The 14,878-nt window shown below is 35.9% G+C and overlaps 1 long non-coding RNA gene across 1 annotated transcript; it reads right to left on the minus strand.

The window, feature by feature from the left end:
- Positions 1–618: 618 nt before the first annotated feature.
- On the minus strand, positions 619–13,690 carry LOC114673496 (uncharacterized). The gene is made up of 3 exons (XR_003724247.2): positions 13,568–13,690; positions 4,353–4,428; positions 619–724 (listed from the first exon to the last, which is right to left on the minus strand). It is a non-coding gene; the product is annotated as an uncharacterized LOC114673496 (long non-coding RNA).
- Between the last annotated feature and the right edge of the window lie 1,188 nt (positions 13,691–14,878).

A 14,878-nucleotide genomic window follows, 5' to 3' on the forward strand; every position in this document is an offset into this window, starting at 1 on the left:
AAAGCTCTCCGTATACAATTACACATACTCATTTCCTGATTGGAAAATTGTTTTTTGTGTCTGGGCATGGTGGCTAATGCCTGTAGTACCAGCACGTTGGGAGGCCGAGGTGGGTGGCTCTCTTTGAGCCCAGGAATTTGAGATCAGCTTGTGCACAAGGCAAAACCTCTTCTCTAGAAAAAAATATAAAAATTAGCCAGATGTGGTGGTACATGCTTGCAGTCCCAGCTACTTGGGAGACTGAGGTGGGAGGATCACTTGCCCTCTAGAAATCAAGTGATCCTCCCACCTCACCCACCCCCCCAAGAGATTGCACCACTGCACTCTAGCTTGAGTGACACAGTGAGAGACCTTAGCAAAAAAAGAAAAGAAAAAAAAAGTTTTTCCAATTACAAAATTAGATTTTAAAATATTGAATTTAAATTGTTTAAGTTACTAAATGGAGCTTAAGTAAAAAAACTAAGTGAAGAAAGTCAGATAAATGATTAAAAGTTACAGTTTTTGTTTTTCTCAAAGGCAAATAGCACTACTGCAAAGCAGTCTATTGTTTGAGAGTAAAAGACTGAGGTGGATTCAGTACTTTGTAAATAAATATGTTAGTCCTTACTCTTGAGTCGTCTGCACCAGGCTCCAGTAAAGTTTATGGTCTTCTAGGAAATAGCAGATTAGTTCAGTGACATGTACGGCAGCGTAGACAATTGAAAGCAGTTGAGCAGAAGGCATGCTAAAACATGATAATAATAAAATTTACTTAATTAGAATATATGAACATTGATGTGCTTGATCAAAAGGTCAAATAGCCAACTGTGTGGCTTCAAACTGACCACCTGGCAAATTAAAAACTGACTTTCAGATGCAGATTTATGCAGAAGAGAAGTTTAAGATCAGCAAACATTTTGAAAGTGGGCAGGGAAGGTGTCATAATTAGGGGAATTTTCTAGACACTGCTTTTTCATTACCTTTGACTTGAGTTATGAAAAATTCAGTTGCTCATATCAGAGAACAGAGAGACTAATGATGAAGATATTACAATAAGTCTATACTATATCCTTCCCTTTCCCTGTAGGTAAAACAGAAAAACAAACAAACAAACAAAAAAGCCCTTGCAATATTACTAATATGGAAAAAGTGAGGTAATGTGTTTTTGTTCTTTCTTTCTCTGTTTAATTTTCAATATATCACAATTTATAGTTATTATTCCTTCATATCTCTGACCTTACAATTAGCAGGTCCTTAATATACCTTCCAGCTTCCTTCATTCCAGTATTTCAAAGCTTGCGGTGACTTAAAACAGTAAAATAAAATAATTCTCCCCCTTAACAACCAAAAAAATACATTAAATTTGGCCTCATACCAGGTTGATAATTTTAACAAACTTCTGATAATTTGAAATGAACAAAAGAAAAATTTGCCAACTCGGCTGGAAAAAAGGAAACCTAGCAGAAACAAAGAAAGGAAACATTTCCTTGCTCATAGTGATTAAAGGGGAGATTTCCATGAAATGTTAGCACTTTCTATGTTTTCTTTTAGATATTTTGATAAAGATGCATATACATGTCATCATATTCACCAAAATATATGTGCAAAGAGAAAGAGTTTTCGGTGATTCACTGGTATTTTTAAGCCATGTATACAGCAAAACCTCTTACCATTTATGTGTATCCACTATTGACGTTGAAGTGGCACTTTGTGACAAAACTTTCTAACATTTGAGTGCTATTTTATTTAAAAATGTAGATAATAATATTCCTCTAGGCGGAAGATTATCTATACTGTTTAATGGAATGCATAACTTCAGCGTTTGCATTTTAGAAGTTTGGGAATAATGTGGGGAAGAAGTCCAACGGGTTTATTTTTTAAATGTGATCATATAACGTGTTAAACAATAAACATACTGAATGTAGACACGTAGAGCTACTTTGTGCATTAATATTAAACATCAAAATATTAAATATTTTATATTAAAATTTTAAAATCAGCACAAATTGATCATTCAGCATTTAAAAATATTAAATTATAAATTAAAGAACTTAAGTTCCAAATAGCTCTTAAAATTATAGCTTATATATGGAAAGGAATCCCTAATGAGGTTTATGAAGAATTTTTATCTTTTTTACTTCAATTTCAACTAACATTGAACTTAAAATTTATTGAAATCAATTTAAATAATCTATAAACATTTAAGGTAAAAAGATAATTATAATTTTTGAACAATTATTTGTGGTACCATAGTGGAATTTATAATGCTCAAAAACATATTTCAAGAAAGCTTGAGTATTTTCTACTATAAACAACAATAGAGTATAAATATGTGCTTCATAATTTCTAAGTCTAAATACTGGGTTACATAATTACTAGAATAAAATCTATTATTTTTAATATTTACTAATTTGTAACTTAAAAAAGTGACCTTTTTTGGTTGCTAATTTGGAGGAATGTTAGTCTTTGTTCTATTATTAATATTCACAATATTATATTTTAACTAACATTCACACTTGTCCACAATAATTTTACTAGTAAATAATTGTCATATTGATACTGTATATATTTTAAATGTGAAAAGATGGTAATTAAAATTAAATACTTTTCAATTACAGTAATGGTTTGTAGCAGTATCAAGCAGTAAATAAAATGTAACTACATAACTCCTGAATATTTCTATAAATAAAATGTCTATGGTAAACAAAGTGTTTAAACTGGCAATTTTTTTTCAAATAATTTTAAGGTCTTGAATTTGTTCAGAAAAGATTCATTTTTCTGCTGGCAATTTGTCTTAGCATTATGCACTATTACGTGAAATAACACTTTAGATATTGTGAGTCTGGACCACAGACTCCTTGTTAAATTTTACTTTCCAATAAAATCAGGTAAAAAGAAAAGATAAATGGAATTACATACTTTTGGGAAATAAATTTTTTGATGTCAGATACCAATACGAATGCCAAGTGTATTTGGAAACTGAGCATAATTTATATAACAAGTGAATTATATTAAGACTTATTAATTGAGTTCTGTGTTAGAGTCCTAAAATTTGTAAAAGTAGTTACTTGTATAGCACAGTATTACTATAAAGAGGCTCTGAACCCAAAGCCTGGGAACCATAAAAGTGTTTTTAAAAATTGCCCTTTCACTAACTAGTCTTGAGATATAGGGAAATTTAGTAAGCTTTCCTAGTCGTTATTTTTGCTCTTTTGGATAATATGGAGATTACTACAAAGATTATGAGATAGTAAAGTTTTAAAATTATTGTTTAATTTTATGTGAGCAATAGCTACTTGTATTGCTTCCAAGGGAAATAATCACTAAAAATATTCTAAAATGTTGCCAAGTATCAGTGTTTCCCAGAGTCTAATACTTAGCACCTTTCATCTTGATTTGGCATTATACTAGGGAGCTTAGGTCATCATACATTTTGGCGAAATGAATACTGACTACAGTTATCAATTTCACCCCTGTTGTTCCGGTTCACAATATCAAAAGAGTCCTTTCACTTAACATTGTATAATGCTAAAACAATTTGTTGGAAGAAAATTGAATGAAGCCTCTCTTCATTCAATTGACATGGAATTGACATGGAATCCAATTGACATGGAATAGCCATGTCAAATTTTCTGAGCTGCAATTTACACAGATACGAATGCAAATATATATAGGAACAACCACATCATTTTATAAACAAAACATAGATTACAGTGTTGTTAAAGTATTAGTGGATCCTATAAAATATGATGTAAAATTAAAACTATGAACATTGGAATACTTCTTTAAATACTTATCTAGGTAGCTTTGAATTTTTCTTCACATCTCTGAGTTTTTGGTCCCTCATTTGCAAAGAATACAGGTAATGCTTAATAGATTCTCATAGCGCATATAATGCCCTGTTGTATTTTTGTCCGTTTGCTAATCTTATTTTCTTTTATATCCATATGTAGACTCACTCATGTGTGTGTATGTGTGTGTATATGTGTATGTGTGTGTGTGTGCGCGCACGCACGTGTGTGTGTGTGTGTGTGTGTGTAAAAAGAAAGAGGCAGAAGAGAGAGAGATACGGAAGGTAGTTTTCTCTTTAAATGGTAGGGTATCAACAGAAACTCATACACATAAAATTCCTGTTCTTATTTTGGACACTTCTGTGATATATATCACTAGAGATACTTATATATCTATAAAATATTTATTATGGAGTTTTGTAAATATCCATTTATATTTATACAAAATTATTGATCTAAATGTTTGTGTTTTATGTTTGACCCAGTCAACATTTTACATGACATATTCATGATGTAGTATGTAACATTAATGAAACACAAAATAAAATATAAAAAACAAACAAAAAAACCCACAAGATTTACCTCACAAGTAGAATACTTTAAAAAGTCAAATGTGACGCCACAGCACTCCAGCCTGGGTGACAGAACGAGACTCAGTCTTAAAAAAAAAAAAAAAAAAGTCAAATCTGTATTAGTTCTTGAGGGAAGCCTCCAAAAAATCCATAAAAGATTATTCTCTCTAGCAGTAAATGCAATTAAATTAGAAATAAATAAATGATTATTTAAAAACATATATCTTAAAAGTAAAAATATAGTGTGAAAATCATTCGTGCTAAATAAAATACAAAGAAATTACAAAATAATTAAAATGTAAAAGCAATTAAAATACTACGAAAACAACCTGAGTGACACAATGTCACCTGTTTAAACCTGTATTAAAAACTAAGAACAAGTATTAAAGATGAGTTAACGGTTGAGCTGAAGAAGCTTGAGTAACAGAATAAAATCAAATAAGTAAGATAAAATGATAAAAATAGGAACAAAAATATGTAAAGCAAGAAATAACATGCAAGATAGAGGAATAAAACAAAAATCTGATGTTTTGAAAATGATTAATAAATGTCTACATGTACCTTAGAACCTTAGAATAGATGTGAAAATAGTTAACAATTAACAATCTATGTAAAAATATGATTTAGAAAGAAGAGCAAATTAGAGATTAAACTGTAATATAATAAATGTCAATTGCATTGTCTCAGGCTGTGTTACTTAGCTACTGTTTAAAATTAAAGGTGAAAATAACATATGCAAATTAGATGTAGGTAATATTAAATTTAACAAAGATAGGTTAAACCATCCAATTTGATTTCAATGTTTGGAAGGTAAACATTCTTTCAAGAGGCATTGTAACATTAAAGGTTAGTTAAAATGACCTTCCTTTATTTTCCAAAGTAACTTAGAATTGTGGCAAATTAAATTTTCAGGAATTAACAATATTTTGCAGCCTGTTACTAATTAACATGATCAACAAATTTATAAATTAAAGTATATTTAAGATAAAATTTTCATGGCCTTTATGTTGACTTTATAAAATCTTCCACTCAATTTTGTATCAAACTTTAAAATTGATTTTGCTCTTATAGATCATTATATTACATCAAAAGAGAAAGAAATTCCTGACCTGTTCTTTTTTTAATATTTTGGTATTTTAAAATTGCTTCCAAATGCATGAATTTCTATTTTATTAGAACAAACATGCATTAATGCAATTTTTTTGTTAGTGTAGTATAATGGAAGATACATTTAATACTTAAATGGTAACTATTATATAGAGCCCAGTGATTAGCACTTAGTAACCCTCAATACATTTTTGCTTTTGTAAGGATCATACTAAAGTTAGGCTAAAAAGTTGTGCCTACATAGATAACTTACTTAGTGCTGTTCAGCTTTCAGTTCCCTCAAAGCTAAAATTAAAAGAAATGACAGATATAATTACCCTTGCTAACTTTAGTTTGTAAAATTGTAGAAGTGCCCATTTTTTGCTTTGTGCCTAATAGTGCAAAACCACATTGCTCTGAATGTAGGACAGAAGAGAGATTGCTTTGATTTTCCTCATTTCTTGTGTCCATTAAAACCATGATAATTTTGCAGAACTAACAGTAGCAACAAGTTTGGGAAGGATTCACAATACAAGCACACTAGCTGGAATACTAACCCACAAGAAAGCAAAATCATTACAGAAAAAAATGCAGTGTGACCATTTTCTGCAAATCTATTTCTCAAAGACAAAGCTCTACAAGAAGTTTCTTTACAGATGTGTTTTGACTGCAGTAAAATTGGATAAGTTACTTTTCTCCCTTTCATCTGCTTCAGTTTACCTTTGTAGCCCCTAATCACCCAACATAAACCGATTTAGGTGTGACCTATTTTCCACTGACCAGACAGATCAAGTTTTATTTGGTTCTCTTCAACCAAATTAATACTGGATTCATGTTCTTTCTTCCATGTGTAGTATACCTCTTCAGATCACTAGTACTATAAGCTATCTAGAATATCTGGTTCATGTAAATTTATTTTTGCCAGGAGAATAATAGCTTAAGAAAAAGTAAAAACTTGCTGCAATTTATGTCCTAATTGGTCTTGCGATGGACTTAGCACACAATAGGAACTCAAAGGCTGATGAAACAAAAGGAATGGGTGAAAACAGAGGAAAAAGGAGAAATACGTAGGCTGCTACTTTGGAGTAGTATTGCAAGAATAACATAATAAAGCAAAATAAGTAATATCAATATATTCAAATTTGACATATAGCTACTGTTATTTCCTGATTATATCGTTACCTGAAATTGTTTTCACATTTTTTTGAAATTTAATGATTTTTTACCTTCTGATTTTGAACAAAACTTCAACCTTACTATATCATACTCCTCAACACTGAAAAATGGGCTCTTAGAACTCAACATTCTTCCCCTTTCTCCATAGCTCACTGTGTCCTTACTAAACACTGCCAAAGATATTACTGCCAAGAAAGAAAACAATGTTAACCGATTAAGCATGTCTTTCCTAGATACTATGGTGATTAGCCCTATCAAACCCCAATTGACCTAAAAAATTCTCCTCTCTATGCAGCTAGCTATACCTCTTGATTTGGCTCGTTGTCTCATCCTACAGAGTTAACACCAGACTTTCCACTGATCCCTGTGGATCTATCTCTGTCAAATTTATCTCTAGATGGAGATCTAGAACTCTAGCAACAGATCTGGGTGTATCTCTAGATAGAGATCTAGCACTCTGTCAGCAACAAAATTTCTTATATCCTCAATACATTTTCTTATACTCTTTAGGGTCGCTTGATTTCTCTACTCAAAACCAAGTTGTCAGACGGGGCATGGTTGCTCATACCTATAAGCTCAGCACTTTGGGATGCTGGGGTAGATATATATACATATATGTATGTATGTATGTATGTATGGCCCTCTCTCTCTGTTTTTCTCTCTTGCTATCTATCTCTCTATCTCTCTATCTCTCTATCTATCTATCTATCTATCTATCTATCTATCGACCATTTCTTACTCTACATTTACTACTGTTGGGGTCCGCGTGTTTCCTAAACAAAGGAATGAACACACAAGACAACACAAGACAAGACAAACATGGCGGCCGCCCTGAATGGCGCGCTCCGCTTTATTTTATACAGTCATTTGTGGAATGTTGCCAAGTCACAAGACACATCGTTGTTTTTCTGACCTTTCCCTGACTTTCTGGATTTTCAAGATGTTTACATATAAACAGGCCCCCAATGCCCTGCTTCGTTTGCAAGGGCAGGACTTGTCGGGAATGCCCTGCTTCGTTTGCGAGAGCAGGACTTATGGGGAACACCCTGTTTGTGAGCACGTAGTCCTCTACATTTCCCCTTTCCTTATTTACAAGTTTGAATTTCTTTTAAAACCATCATTACATGTTGGGCTCGCTGGGATTCGGTGTTTGCCCTTTGGCACCGTCTCCAGCAGACTGTGAAAAATGACAAAGGCAAGAACAACAATCAATACATTACTAGAAACAAAGGTCAGCAAAATTTTTTACAGGACTCATAGGGTTCAAAAACGTCAAACTTTGTGCAATACCAGTCATCAAATCTGCACCAGTCAGCAACGGTAACTGATTGCAAAATGTTTCAGAAATATTCTGTGTTAATTCTTGTATTTCTAGGGAAAGATTATTATGACCAATTAAAAGTCTCTTTATCTCAGTCCAATTATGTACAGTGCTGTCAAAAGGAACAGGAGTAATGCAAAATTGGGTAGTGTTCCAATCACATTTCAACAAAGCTCGGATATTCAACACTGTTAGCTGATCTCCCAACCAAGAAACCACTTGTTCCAGATTATCTACTCGTTCAGTCAAATGAGCATCTATGTCTCGTTGCTGCTGCCACAACAAATGTGATTGTTCATGCCATTGTTGCACAAATTCTGCATTTTGTATATGCTGGTGTAGAGCTAATCCAGCAACAGCGGCAGTGGAAGCAATTGCTACAAGTCCTATCACCGCGGTCACGACGATTCCAACCATTCTCCGACTGCGGTGGACAAGATCTTGCATAACCTTATAAATCTGAGTAACCCCAGCAGATTCACTCCAAGTACATGTTAAGTTTACAGGTAGCCAGGTTTCTTTCTGGCTCTTAGTATATATAAATCGGAATGAGACTCATTCCAATTATTATTCCACCAAGTAGTATTTATACAACTTAAGAATGTACAATTGTTTGTACAGTTAACTACCTCGGTATTATTATCCCATTTAAAAATTCCTGTCAACAACAAGTAAGGCTTTCTTACACATGCAATAACATATCTAGAACTATATTTGATGCAAAGATATATGGAAAGGGTTAGCAATATTAGTAAGATTTAAGGACATGTTTCCCGTGAAAGTGAACATTGGTTTACCAGCAGCTAGCAACTTCCAAATATGACCTTGTATTTGTGAGGTATTAGCCAAATGTGGCAAGGGGGTGATAGACCACCATCATGCCAAATAATAGTTTCATTGCCATCTGCAGAAATGCTGTGATTACCTTATGCCAACGCAGGTTGACATGGCTGAATTTAGTCTGAAAATCTCCATGTACACTCCAATCTGTAACAAAGTATTTACGACTCTTCCCTTTTACTTTTAACAATAATCGTGGCCCACTACTGCTACATCTAGTCCACTCTAGTTGGGAAACACCTCCGGACACATCAGGGATAGGGCATAAAGATAATGTACTTGGCAGAGTTTCATTAAGTACTGCAGTATGATTATACTTGAAACTTTGAGCCACAACAATCATAGTAAAGGCAGAGATATGACTATGGTTATAGCGAACAGCCCAAGCCTCATGAGAAAGATGCAGACAATGCGGACTACCCCCAAGACATATAGGTAACCCTTTAACCCCAAATTGATATGAACTATTTCCTGTGCCAGTGTCTAATTTAGGATCCTGGTTTAAAAAAGGTGATGGCATCCAAGCAGTATCATTAGTAAATACTGGGACTTCTCTGTCTCCCCAGGCCACACCTTGATATAAGGGTGCAAAAGGAATATAAGCCCAGTATGTAAATTCTCCAGCTGTTACCTGACAATTTACTACGGCCAGCATAGCCAGGAATAAAGTCAGTGGGGTTTTGGGCTGCCTAGCTTGTTGAACAACCCCTTTAGCTTCTTAACTGTTTCAGTTGTCCCCATGTCGGGGGCTCCGCACGAGTTCCAAAGGTGAATGTTCTCTGAGCGCTCAGATTTAGCTCCTGGAATTCCTTCAGGAACTGTTTGGATTGGCTCCTCTTCGCCATGGCACTGTTTCAACCGTCGAGATGGAAACCACTGGTCCGGCACCTGTACGGACAAGAGCATAGCCTCGGCCCCATTGTAAAACTTTTTCTTTTAAATATTTCCTTTGTAATGAAGGATAATACACCCACAGATTACTGTTTTGTGGCTTTTCTAAAGGCTGTTGAAAATGTTTCACCGCTGCAGACTGCTGTAATTGGCGCCAATGGTTGAGAAAATTTAAAGTAAAAAAGGCTTTCAGAATTTGATGTTTTGGGGAATCTCGCCCATCTCCCCCTTTTTGCTTTAAAAGTTGTAATTTTAAGGTAGCATTGGCTCTTTCAATAATTGCTTGACCTTGACTGTTAAATGGAATACTAGTGGAATGATGAATATGGTATAAAGAGAGGAAGGCAGCCAATTTGCGAGAGCAATAAGCAGGGGCATTATCAGTTTTTAATTCAGCAGGGACTCCCATAACTGCAAAGCAAGTAAGTAAATGAGTAATAACAGAGTCAGCCTTTTCAGAGGGTAATGACGTAGCCCACTGGAAATGTGACCACGTATCAATAGTATGATGAACATATTTTAAATGACCAAAGGAAGGAACATAAGTTACATCCATTTGCCAAATGTGATTTTGTTGAATGCCTCGAGGTCCTGGCAAAGCTGAATGAGAATGAATATGAGTGATAAAAAGGGGGGCAATGCGGGAAGTAAGAGTTACAAATAATAAAGACTGATTCAAATGGATAGTGAGAAATTTTTGAATTGTCTTAAGTCCAGTATCCAGCCTTTCCATTGCTTGAAGCATCAGTAAAAAAGTTGGGACCTTTAACTGGAGTGTAAGAGATAGGATTATATGGCAGTAAAGAATATTGTTGCAGAAAAGCAAACAATTTACTACTAGGATAATGCTGAGAAAAAGAACCAGTATACTCAGCGCAAGCCACTTGCCAACCCTCATGAGTTTCCAGCAGAGATTCAATGTATTGATTAGACAATCGGGTAATAATTTTTACAGGGTCAGCACCAAGCAACTGACGAGCTCGATGTCGTCCTTTAATAATTAATTCAGCCAATTTATCAATATATGGGTGAATTTTCTTAATGGCTTTATTAGCCAAAAACAGCCACTCCAGAATATTATTATCTTGGTGTAAAACGGCCCTTGGCGAATGAGGAGTATGAAAAAGACACAATGAAAGTGGAAGATTGGGTACAATATAATCAAGGTGAGCTTCATTAATTCTATTTTCTACAAATGACAAATCTTCTTCTGCTACAGGGGATAAAGTCCCCATAGGTTGAATACAAGTATTTACAGCTCTAAGATCAGTTAATAAGTGCCCTTTTCCTTTTTTTTTTTTTTTTTTTTGACAAGACAAACACAGGGGAATTCCATGCAGAAGTACTTGGTTCAATATGCCCCTTGGCCAATTGTTCCTTAACTAAATTCTTTAAAGCCTTAAGTCTTTCTTTAGATAATGGCCACTGTTCCACCCAAACAGGAGTTGTAGTTTTCCACTTCAATTGTAAAGCTTGAGGCTTGTGGACAGTGGCTGAGAGTTTAAAGGATTGTAGCCCATTTTGAATATCATATTTTTGGCAGCTGAAGAAATATGAGGAATGCTTAAAAAGGCACCAAATTGTTGTAAAAGATTGCGGCCCCAAATACAATATAAAAGAACACTTTTCCTTGTTGTCCTTCAGGTCCTACACAGCTCAGGGGCTCGACAGTTTGGTAGACTATAGAAGCAGTACCTAGGTCGGATAGAGTAACCGATACTTGTTTCTTTTTCCAATGATCAGGCCATTGAGCCAAACATTATTATATACATCCGCTCCTGTGTCGACTAAGCCCTCAAAAAGTATCCCATTAATTTGCAATGAACATAAAGATTTTTGATCAGAAACTAAAGTTTCCCAGAAAACAGTTTTCCCAGTACTACCGAAACCTCCTTGACGAGACACATCTCCAGATAAGAAAGGAAAAAAAGGCAATAAAAGCAATTATGCAATACATTCCCCTGCCTCTAGGCGCATAAGTTGTGAGACTTGTACCATAATAAGGATTTCATCAGTAAAATCAGGATCAATTATTCCTGGGACCACCATTAACCCCCGCATAGCGTTGCTACTTTACCCTAGTAAAAGTCCTACATGTCCCTTTGGCAAAGGACCACACACTCCGGTAGCCAACTTATATATTCCTCTATTAGGAGTTAAAGTATAAGGCTGGACAATAGCTAGGTCAGCAGCGGCACTCTGCTTAGTGGCAGCATAAAGCTGAGAAACTGGGGTAGGGTAAGATGTCTTTAAGGAGGACTCGAGGTCATTCCTTGATGTTCTAAGCCACTGCTCACTGGGTACTAGGGTAGGCCTGCATTGTAGTTGTTGGGGCCCCAAGCCTGCGGGCCCCGGCTCCCGTTTCCCAAGAGGGGTGACAGTACATTCCCACTTTTATCAGTTTTTGAATGGCATTCATTGGTCCAATGTCGACCCTTGCCACATCGTTTACACATATTAGATGGTAACCTTTTTTCTTTTAGAGCAGAAAAGCCTAATTTTTTCCGGCATTCCTTTTTAAAATGACCGGGTTTCCCACATTGATAGCATATACCTTGTTTAGAATTGCCTTTTAAAGCCTTAGAAAGTGCCCCAGCAAACAATTGAGCATTGTAAATAGCTCCTCCAACACCTGCACAAGCCCGAATGTATTCATCTAAATCAGCCCCACTAGCTTTTAGAGGACGCAGCAATTTTTGGCACTCAGGATTAGCACTCTCAAAAGCCAAAGTATCCAAAAGAATTTTAGCAGCAGGGCCTGAACCTACAGTCTCTAATACAGCATCTTGAAGATGGGCTACAAAATCTGGATATGGCTCTGTGGCTCCTTGTAGGATCTTTACAAAAGATAAAGAAGTTTTACCCGCTATTTCAACCTTAGTGCACGCTTTTAAAAACAAGGCTTTAATCTGAGTGAGAGCAATATCATCTAGGCCTGCCTGAGCATTAAGAGTGGCGTATTGTCCTGAACCCGTAAGCTGCTCTTCAGTAGGTCCTGGGGGATTTCGTGTAGCATTTTTTCTAGCTTGTACTCTTGCTTCCTCCCACCATCAACTTTTTAATTGAAGCCATTGCAAACGATCAAGGACAGCCTGTCCCAACGTTTCCCAGTCAATAGGAATCATCATATGTTCTGAAGAGAAGGAATCGAGAAGGCCAAGGACAAACGGTGATTGAGGTCCATAATTAGAAATTGCAGCTTTCATTTCTTTCAAAAATTAATAAATCTAATTCCTCAAAATCACCCTTTTCCTTCTATTCCTTCTTTTCTCCTACAGGAGGAAGAGGCACAGAGAAAACCTGACCTGACATAGACAAAGAGGTTGGAGGTGGAGGCAAAGGGAAATCTTTTTAGTGGAGAGATAGGAGAAACAGGAGCAGCGGTATTTTGCAATTTTAACAACTGTTGTAACATCTCTAAAATGTGCTGCAAATCAGAATTTCCTTCAGATGAAGGAGGCATTAGCTCTTTTTCCAATTCCTTGTCCTCAATAACCAGGGCATAAACATGTTCCTCTCTAAGATCATTCCTCTCTAAACCTTCAGATGCCTCACCTCCTGTGGCAGTATCGCCATGCTCCGAGTCAGTTTCAAGTAACTCTAATGCCTGAGTAATGGAATTACACAAAGTCCACAAAGTCAGAGGCATCGTTTGCCCTCGCTGATGAGCTCGACGCAGGACTTTAACCACTTGTAACCATTCCTTTCGATTTAACTGCACTTTGGTTTGATATTGAAACCAATAACAATGTTGTTCAACATGGGCAAACAATCACTTCAAAGTCTTATGTTCCTTAACTAACTTCTACTCCTATAGACATCAACAGTCCCTGGAGTAACCGCAAATATTCAGAGGCCAGAGAGGTGGAATTCCCCATAATTTGCCCGTGGGTCCCCCTTTCTTTATTTACCTGCCTGGGGTGTTCCCCCTCCGGTTCCTTGCTCTCGTGGAGCCACGGACCCTGCTCACTGCGCCAGATGTTGGGGTCCGCGTGTTTCCTAAACAAAGGAATGAACACACAAGACAACACAAGACAAGACAAACATGGCGGCCACCCTGAATGGTGCGCTCCGCTTTATTTTATACAGTCATTTGTGGAATGTTGCCAAGTCACAAGACACATCGTTGTTTTTCTGACCTTTCCCTGACTTTCTGGATTTTCAAGATGTTTACATATAAACAGGCCTCCAACGCCCTGCTTCGTTTGCAAGAGCAGGACTTATTGGGAACGCCCTGCTTCGTTTGCAAGGGTAGGACTTGTCGGGAACGCCCTGCTTCGTTTGCGAGAGCAGGACTTATGGGGAACACCCTGTTTGTGAGCACGTAGTCCTCTACATACTACAATAGTTCCAGGAAGCATCTCTCCTCTGGATTATATCATTTTATCTGCCCTCTTCGCATGCATTCTTGCCTTTCTACAGTCTCACATTTGCATACAAAATCCAGTGTATTTCCACTCAAATCTCATCAACATTTCTATCTCAGAATAAAATCTGGTGTCCTTACCAAGATCTAGAAAATAATAGCTAATCTGACTCTGTGAGTTTTATGACTCACCCACTCATTGACTTTGTTCTAGACACTCTGGCATTTCTTTTTTCTTCCAGTTTCTCAGAAAGGCCAAGCATCTACCTCAAATATCACTTTCAGATCTGAAATTACTGTTACCTCTTTGTGGATTCTTCCCCCAGATATAAGCTTGGCACTTACCCTCACTCAGTTATCTGCTCAGAGATACTTTACCTCACAGAAATGATAGAAGTTGAGGTCTAAAAATATTTCCAGGGAAGAATGATAGACTGAAGTTTACAATTGCTAAACAAGAATATATAGTTTGAAATTGCATGTAAATATTAAAAACAGTTTTACTAAATAGATGTGTTAATTAAATTGTGCTCTTCTATTTTACTCAGAACTTTTTCTCCATACTTCTGACACCATTGGGAAAGACATTAAGAGCATTCATTAAAATAAAAACACACTTAACTTCATTTATTTTGGAGGGATAATTAATTGTGTCCACAAAGTGGGTAAAATGCCAATAATCTCTTTAAAGAAAAAGGAAAACAAGGAGATTCAGAGCATCTCATCAGAGCATTATTCAGAGCAATACTGTTGTCAATAGCATTTACAAAGGGATGTATATTAAAGAACTGTTTGGAGGAGCTTCTGTTGTCTGTCTTCAAAGGTTTCAATAGTGACAATGCATGTCTTTTAGAAA

This window comes from Macaca mulatta, chromosome 17 (genome assembly GCF_049350105.2).
Source record: "Macaca mulatta isolate MMU2019108-1 chromosome 17, T2T-MMU8v2.0, whole genome shotgun sequence".
Classification (NCBI taxonomy): domain Eukaryota; kingdom Metazoa; phylum Chordata; class Mammalia; order Primates; family Cercopithecidae; genus Macaca; species Macaca mulatta.